Source organism: Barbus barbus (genome assembly GCF_936440315.1).
Source record: "Barbus barbus genome assembly, chromosome: 3".
Lineage (NCBI taxonomy): Eukaryota > Metazoa > Chordata > Actinopteri > Cypriniformes > Cyprinidae > Barbus > Barbus barbus.
In genome coordinates this window covers 36,441,348-36,448,565 of record NC_136731.1, presented here as the reverse complement: position 1 = coordinate 36,448,565, position 7,218 = coordinate 36,441,348, and positions in this window count along the sequence as shown.

Genomic DNA, 7,218 nt, shown 5'->3' with positions numbered 1-7,218 from the left:
TGTTGTCTACAGTAGCGATCAAAATAGAGAGAACCTTTTTGAAAGTGACTTCACGCAAATAAAGATTGTAAGAAATTCTAAAAATGTGCACAAAAAGAACATATGTGCTCATTTGAGGCGGATAGTGTTTTTGTACAATAAAAAGTTCTGCGCATAGACTATGATGGAAACACATTTTACATGAATCCCTTGGTGTGCAATAAAAACCTCACATGACTTTGCCTCAATAGAGGATGTGATTGGATAACTGGACTAATTGGAATCATTAAGAGTTGGTTGTAACATTTTTAATGAACTGTTACAACTATCCCCACCCCAAGCAGCCATAACATAGCTAACTGTTTTAGCATGTGGGGTTTAAGTTAGCATGAATGCAAAATATCATATTAAACTAGAGAAACAGCTACTTCAGGTTATGTAAGTCAAAAGATTGTATCTACAACACGATGATTGCTAGGCAAAAATTGGTTTCTTTCCTGAAAATAATTTTTTTGGTCATAAAATCTACAATGTTGCTCACATTCACATGCCACTTGTCCTGTAACATTAAAAATGTGAATGGAGTGTATGATATTGATAACACAGCTCTTTTCTGACTTATCAAACTGATCGTGTTACAACTAACCCCGTGTTACAACACTCCCCGGTCTCCCCTACATTTATATATTTATGTGCAAAATAAAAATACCCTGCAATTGTACTTCTGGAATACTAAACTGATAAAGTTAAAGTCTGCTAAACTGGAACAACTAATTTTGTTCTTAAGGAACTTTAACTGTGCTGAAGTCCAACTAAAGATATACTGAAGTATATTTGATTGTGCTAAAGTGTACAATCAAATTATACTTCAGGGTATCGGGGGGGCTAAGCCCCTTATCTCTCCCAACCCTAGCAAGGTCCCTGCTATACGGGTATTCGCAGCCATTTCTTTGGTAAACATTACAGCATATTATGCATTGATTATGTCGATAAGGCATTTAGGCTACAGTATCATTTTATTCTGGAGCGTGATGGAGAAGAAACTTTAATATAGTTTTCTTAACCCTCAGGGATTGCTTACTTATAATGTGAAAAAATCCTCTCCAATATTTTGAATTTGGACTACAATACCTATCAATTCTACATACAGCACCTTCCCGTACTCCATCCGCTCATGCCAATGAACATCAAAATAAAAGACTTCCATAACATTAAATACCATACAAAATATCGAGAATAAATAAACATCAATCTAAATATTATGGAAACTTGAAAAATAATGAAAAAGAAAATACAATCAAATCATTAACACAGATTTAGATGTAAATTTTGGTTCAAATAAAAAAGTGTGATTGTTCACGTGTTTAATTGCTTCCCCTTAGTTAATAGACTTGGTCGGCATTGCTGGGAACGCCCACAAAAATGTCATATCCGTTGATGCCGTGGGGGAAAACAACCCATTTGGAATTAATGCGTGGAGACCGTGTTAGGCGCTTGATCTTTACTTTTTGTTATGATTTCGATTGAAAAAGTTGAAAAGTTGCTGTGTGGCGTTCTGTACCTCTAATAAGATTAAAACTATACTAAAATATAGATAGGCACTCCAGATAAGATAGACTACTTACCCTTCAATGACCCGTCATTAGTCCCGCCCCCCTGCACCGCAGCCCAGTTCTGATGGGGCTTACAGTAACCCTCCTTCACATCAAATAAATGTCACTCCCTGGTATTCTGTGATGTAAATGTCATAATCTATTAAAACATTTTATTACACAATCCCTTACAAAAATTAACAATGGTATTACTATAGTAATGGTATAGGCTATAGTATTTATGGGAGTTTTTATTACCAGTTGTAGCCTATAACCACAGTTTTACTACAAATACCATGGTTAAACTATGCTTAGTGTAGCAAAACATGCTTAATTTATTACTTTTTTTTAACCATGGTTTACCTATAGTACAATTTGTTTTTTGGTTGTAACCACGGTTAATTTTCATAAGGGATATTTTCATGTTATTTTATATCTTTTTATTTTACGGCGTGTATTTGTAAAAATTATTAGGCTATACGTTTAGCACACACCACATAATTCTGTGCATTTCAGGGCACTTTAGTAGACCTTTAATTTGACCTATGTTTTGTCAATGTTAAAATATTTTTAATATATCAATAAAAAAAAGTATGACAGGCTTTTACTCTAGCCTTTATTAAAATTAAGCAAAACCAAACGACAAATGTTTATTTTCACAAGCTGTCCCGTATAGGCTTGTAATAAGCGGTCTCTTGCCTGGAGACTCAATCAGGTAACAAAAAGTGTTGGGAAACGACACCTCTGGCCATTCCGTTGGGTCCTTTGTCCAGTCACAGATACCGTACGGACAGTCCGATCCAACACAGCTCGGTTGTTCGACGTATCTTGCTCTGTCGAGTGGCAGAAATGATTTTCTGTAGGCCATTCTGGGTCAACACCATGCTTTTCCAATGAGGGGGAAAGGATCTTGCTGAGTAAAAGAGATGAACTGTTACGGAACAAGTCAAAAACTATTAAAAAAGAAAGGAGAAAACGGAGAAGAAGCAAAACATGAAGTTGTGTCTTCCAGTGACGTCACAAGTCCTGAACAACCCTTTTCAACAAGTGATATAACTGAAACATCTATGTCTTTGCCACAAATTTAATGATAGTGATGAATACTTCAGTTACATAAAACATGCCATACTCGAACCAGAGACAGGAATAAACAATCTAATCACTCCATGAGTATAAATAGATTAATTATAACCAAGAAAGAAAAACCATCATTCGATTTGCATGTGCGTGCATGAATATGCGTGCAAATGGCACAATCCACTTTGGGTTCATGGACAAGACAAAAACATCATACAAACATGGAGAGATAATTGGAATTCCCATTGAAGATAAAGAGGTCTTTCAAGATGCTTTAGACTACATTGAAAATTGTTTTCCAACACAGCACTCTGATGCCAGAATGTGTATCAAACCCGCAAAATTCATCCCAGTAATTGACAAAAACAGTCAGACCCAAAACTGCATTGTGGAAGTGGATGTAGTTCCCATGGTGAACATTGTGAGGGATAAACTGTATGTTGCCCGTATACCAAAGTTCAACGAGAAATCCAATAAATTTGAATACGAGCAAAAAGCTTATCAAAGAGTTGGACCAAATACACCAAGTATTGCTGAGGATGAACTAGTCGGTTTCATTCAAGCTCTCAAAGACCTCGACCAAACCGTACTTGAACAAATCAGCATCGTTATAAGTGAGCTGCATGATATGAATTATGTGTATAGAATAATATGCATCTGGATCTTTTTGTTTGTTTTTAACATGATCATTTTATTTAGAATCAAACATTGCAGTGATGGTCGTGTATACAGCAAATGGAATATAATGTTATTTTATCTAACCTTGATATGTTCGATCATTTTTTCAAGGCATGGTTTCTTTATTGTGGTTTCAAAGAACAAGAGATTCCCAGAATTTATACTGTTGGGATGGTCATTTATCAAAACTCAAATATAATATTTTGAGATAAAGGATTTTTGACTTTCATTAGCTGTAAGCTCTAATCATCAAAAAATGAAAACACATTTTTTTCACGATATTCAAATTTTTTGAGATGCACCTGTAGAAATACAATGTTTTATCTTTGTGGACCCTGAAGGTTATTAAGTGTATCCAAGACCTACTAATAAAGTTAAAGGAAAGTGTATTATTGGAAAATAACTATATTAGAAAATAAGTTCTGTGACTTTAAATCAAGATTTACCATGTACTGACAGCAACCGTAAGGGAGAGTTTTAAAATTAGTATAGATTAAAAATGCTTGAGGCCGTTTATTAGATGTCTACTAATAAGAATTTTAAGTTAAATGATTTTTTCATTTGCTCCTTTTAGGGTGAAAGTTAAAGGGATATGTTAGGAGTCGTTTACAAGGCAGAGAGCTGAAACCATTGTTCAAGATCTTTTGCGATTCATAGTTCATAATTCAAATTTCGGATGGTTTCTGCGTAGCATTTTATACATGAGGCCCCTGCATAATGTTTGAAATGGAATAATTAAAATATAATAAAAACTACAGCTTTGCCAGTGTAAAATAATGTGTTATTTAATTCAAGAATCAAGGTTAAATGTATTAATATCGAGTCAATGCAACATTGTGTTGAACATTTAATTCTACAAGTTCACACAAATGAAATGTTCCCGGAACAAATTACTCATAGTACAGTGATGTCACATCTGAGCAAGAAGATAAACCATACATTATGATAATTATACACATTATCGCCATTTACAGCTGGATCAATATATACATGATGTTTAAGGAATATGTTTCTATTTTTAAAAATTACATTTGCAACCAATTTTATGATTATCAGAGGAATTGTTTGTCTTTGGTAAGAAAAATTCTGAAATGGCTAACAAGAACATAAATCAGAGGAATTATAAAGTCAAAAACAATAGAATATTATCAAATTAAGCACTTTATCACAAAAAAACAACTAAAAAATAATAAGACAACGCAGTTCATAGTATGGTAGATCATAATAGTGTTAGTAGGATATTTGCTTATGCAGAGCTTCATGATTATGTGACTAGCTTCCTTCAGTTTGCTATTTCTGTAAATCCACAGGACTGTTTTAAAAATCACACATCTTCAAACCAATGACTGCTGCACAATAGAGACTATATCCTGGAATCATTTGTCACATATAAACAGTACTGTGTTAATATATACATATTACTGAGAACATTTTTTTAAATAAAGTTTGATCACATGCATTTTTCATTGGTCCATTTAGTTTATAATTTTTATGCACCCAAATCAACATGCATGATAGGATAATCTTCTCTGTTGAACCTCACACAAAGACGGACTATACTTAGTCTTTTCAATTCAAGTTTGTTGAAGTTGCTTAAAATGCAAACCACACTTCTATGATTATAGGAATTCTGGGCAGCCGCTTCCAAGGTGCTGTGGTGTCAATTGTAAGGATTACAGAATCTCAGACACTGTGAACTCCTGAGATGGACAACACACACACACAGTGCATTAACATACAGACATCTGTCTCCACATCCCACTGGGAGAGAATACAAGAAAATGCCTCTCTCACATATGCATCAGTTCCTTTTCATCCCTTCCTTCCTTCCCCCATCCTTCACTCACTCAGATTGGTCAATAGAAGAATGTAATATTCTACATTAATGCAAGTGTTATTTACAGTCATGTTTGGTATCATTTGAATTGTCTCAGGGCGACTGGTATAATGGTCTCATTCTTATAAGAAGTAAACTAAAAGGTAATACAAATCCTAAGAGTTCAGAGACATTTTGCATACTGTAGAGGGCGGACCGCACCTAATGGTTTTCATGCAAATTACCTTCTGTCCCAAAAGGTGCCAACTCGACTTGATTAAATTGCAAATTACAATTGTTAGTTCCTGTCTCGAGTTTGGGGATGTTTATTCTGGTCTGAGGTACTTAAAGAGAATGTGGCAAAAGGATCGGGGCGATTTCTGTAACCAGACGCCCGTAGTGTGGGTCTCAATGCTCACACTATGTATTTCTATAAAGTCAGGTATGCATTCTTTACTCATAGATTTATCTCTGAGAATTCGATGTTTTGTATTGATATGATTTGATCTCTTTGAATTGCTGTGGAATTGAAATAATACATACAGTATTTACCTGACTGATAATAAATTGTTACATTTGACCTTATTCTGTTTTACTCTGTAATTATTGACTCTAGTAGATTACGTTGCATCCTTGTTAAAGTGGTGACCAGCCTCCGTGATCTCGCAACAGACGAGCAACGTCTTTCCAGCGCGAATTTCGCTTTGATTCTCACTGACGGAGAATATTGAGGTTTGAGCTTCTCCTTCCCTGTCTGCAACCGCTGCGGTAAGTTCCTTCATTTTACTTTTGTGTTGAGGGAAAGCTTTTTGCATCTCACATATAGACACATTTTTAGAACGGGTCGGAATACCCTCTGTTTAGAACCGGAGCCGAAAAATCCGGTGGGCAAAAGAATTAGCTGGAAAACATGGCTTTTCTGCGCATATAAAAATATCTTTCTTCATTAAGTGGTAAAGGAAACATTAGCCGAAAATGAGCGCACAATAGCGAGTATCAAAGAAATCGAGAAAGCGCGTTCGGATGAATTGCAAAAGCTTAGAGCACAGGTCGAAGCGTTTGCCTACGAACAACAGGGGTGGGCTAGACAGCGCGAAGAAATGGCGAATGCCGCGCTAAGATGCAGGCCCTGAAGCGCTGATAGACCTGAGAGGAAATTAAACAGGGAAGCAATGAGCCGTTTGAAACATACGCTGTGTGTAGTTTTGTTGACAAATAATTTCTAATTATTGATTCATTACTTGGTCAATAAATTGTAAACGTTTGATTGTATTCTGACAGACTCTGAGAATTGTTTTCCCAAGTAGATTATCGGATTCGTATATTTCCACAAGTTTGTGTCAGGGATTAGTGACGACTAATAACCGATACCTGGATTCACGTGTGCTTGGATGAGGAGACGAGTAAGTTTCTGTCTAGAATCAGCAGATGCTGTTTGATCAGCCTAGATCTGAATGCGTCGATGACCTCTGTTCTAATTTAATGTTACTTTAGATAAGTCTATGTGGAAGAAGCCACGAGCTTGGCCAAAACAAAGCCATTTTGAAGGAAGGTAAAGTTGATCGACTAACGTTCTTAAATGGTGGTCAAAGGAAGATTCTACTAAAGTAAACGATTGAATTAAGTTCCTGAGGGGCAGCCAAGGGGGCTAAGTATTACATATCTTTGATTATGCACGTGGGAATACGGCAAATCTCAGATATTTAGCCAAATACCTCTGTTTTGGGTCATCGGAACTGACTAAATTGTGCCGGAGACCTGGTGAGGAACTCGAAGCGATATAGTTTCCTGATCTAAGCGGGTAAAATATAATCAGAGTTTGACAGAATAATCAAATATTCGAACACAGCAGACAGCCGTATGGTGAAGACAGCAGGTTCACTTTCTAAAAGTAAAGATCAATTGTTTACATGTAACAAGTCATCCTCATGTAAAACTCTTTGTGAGGTAACTGCATTGCTGATGCAAGGCCTCCAGATGTTGACTTCACTTGCTAGTGGGCTAGCAGCTTAATAGTGATGACTTTAATATGTAAACATCCCAGTTTCAATGATCTTGTTTGAATTTTCAAATTTG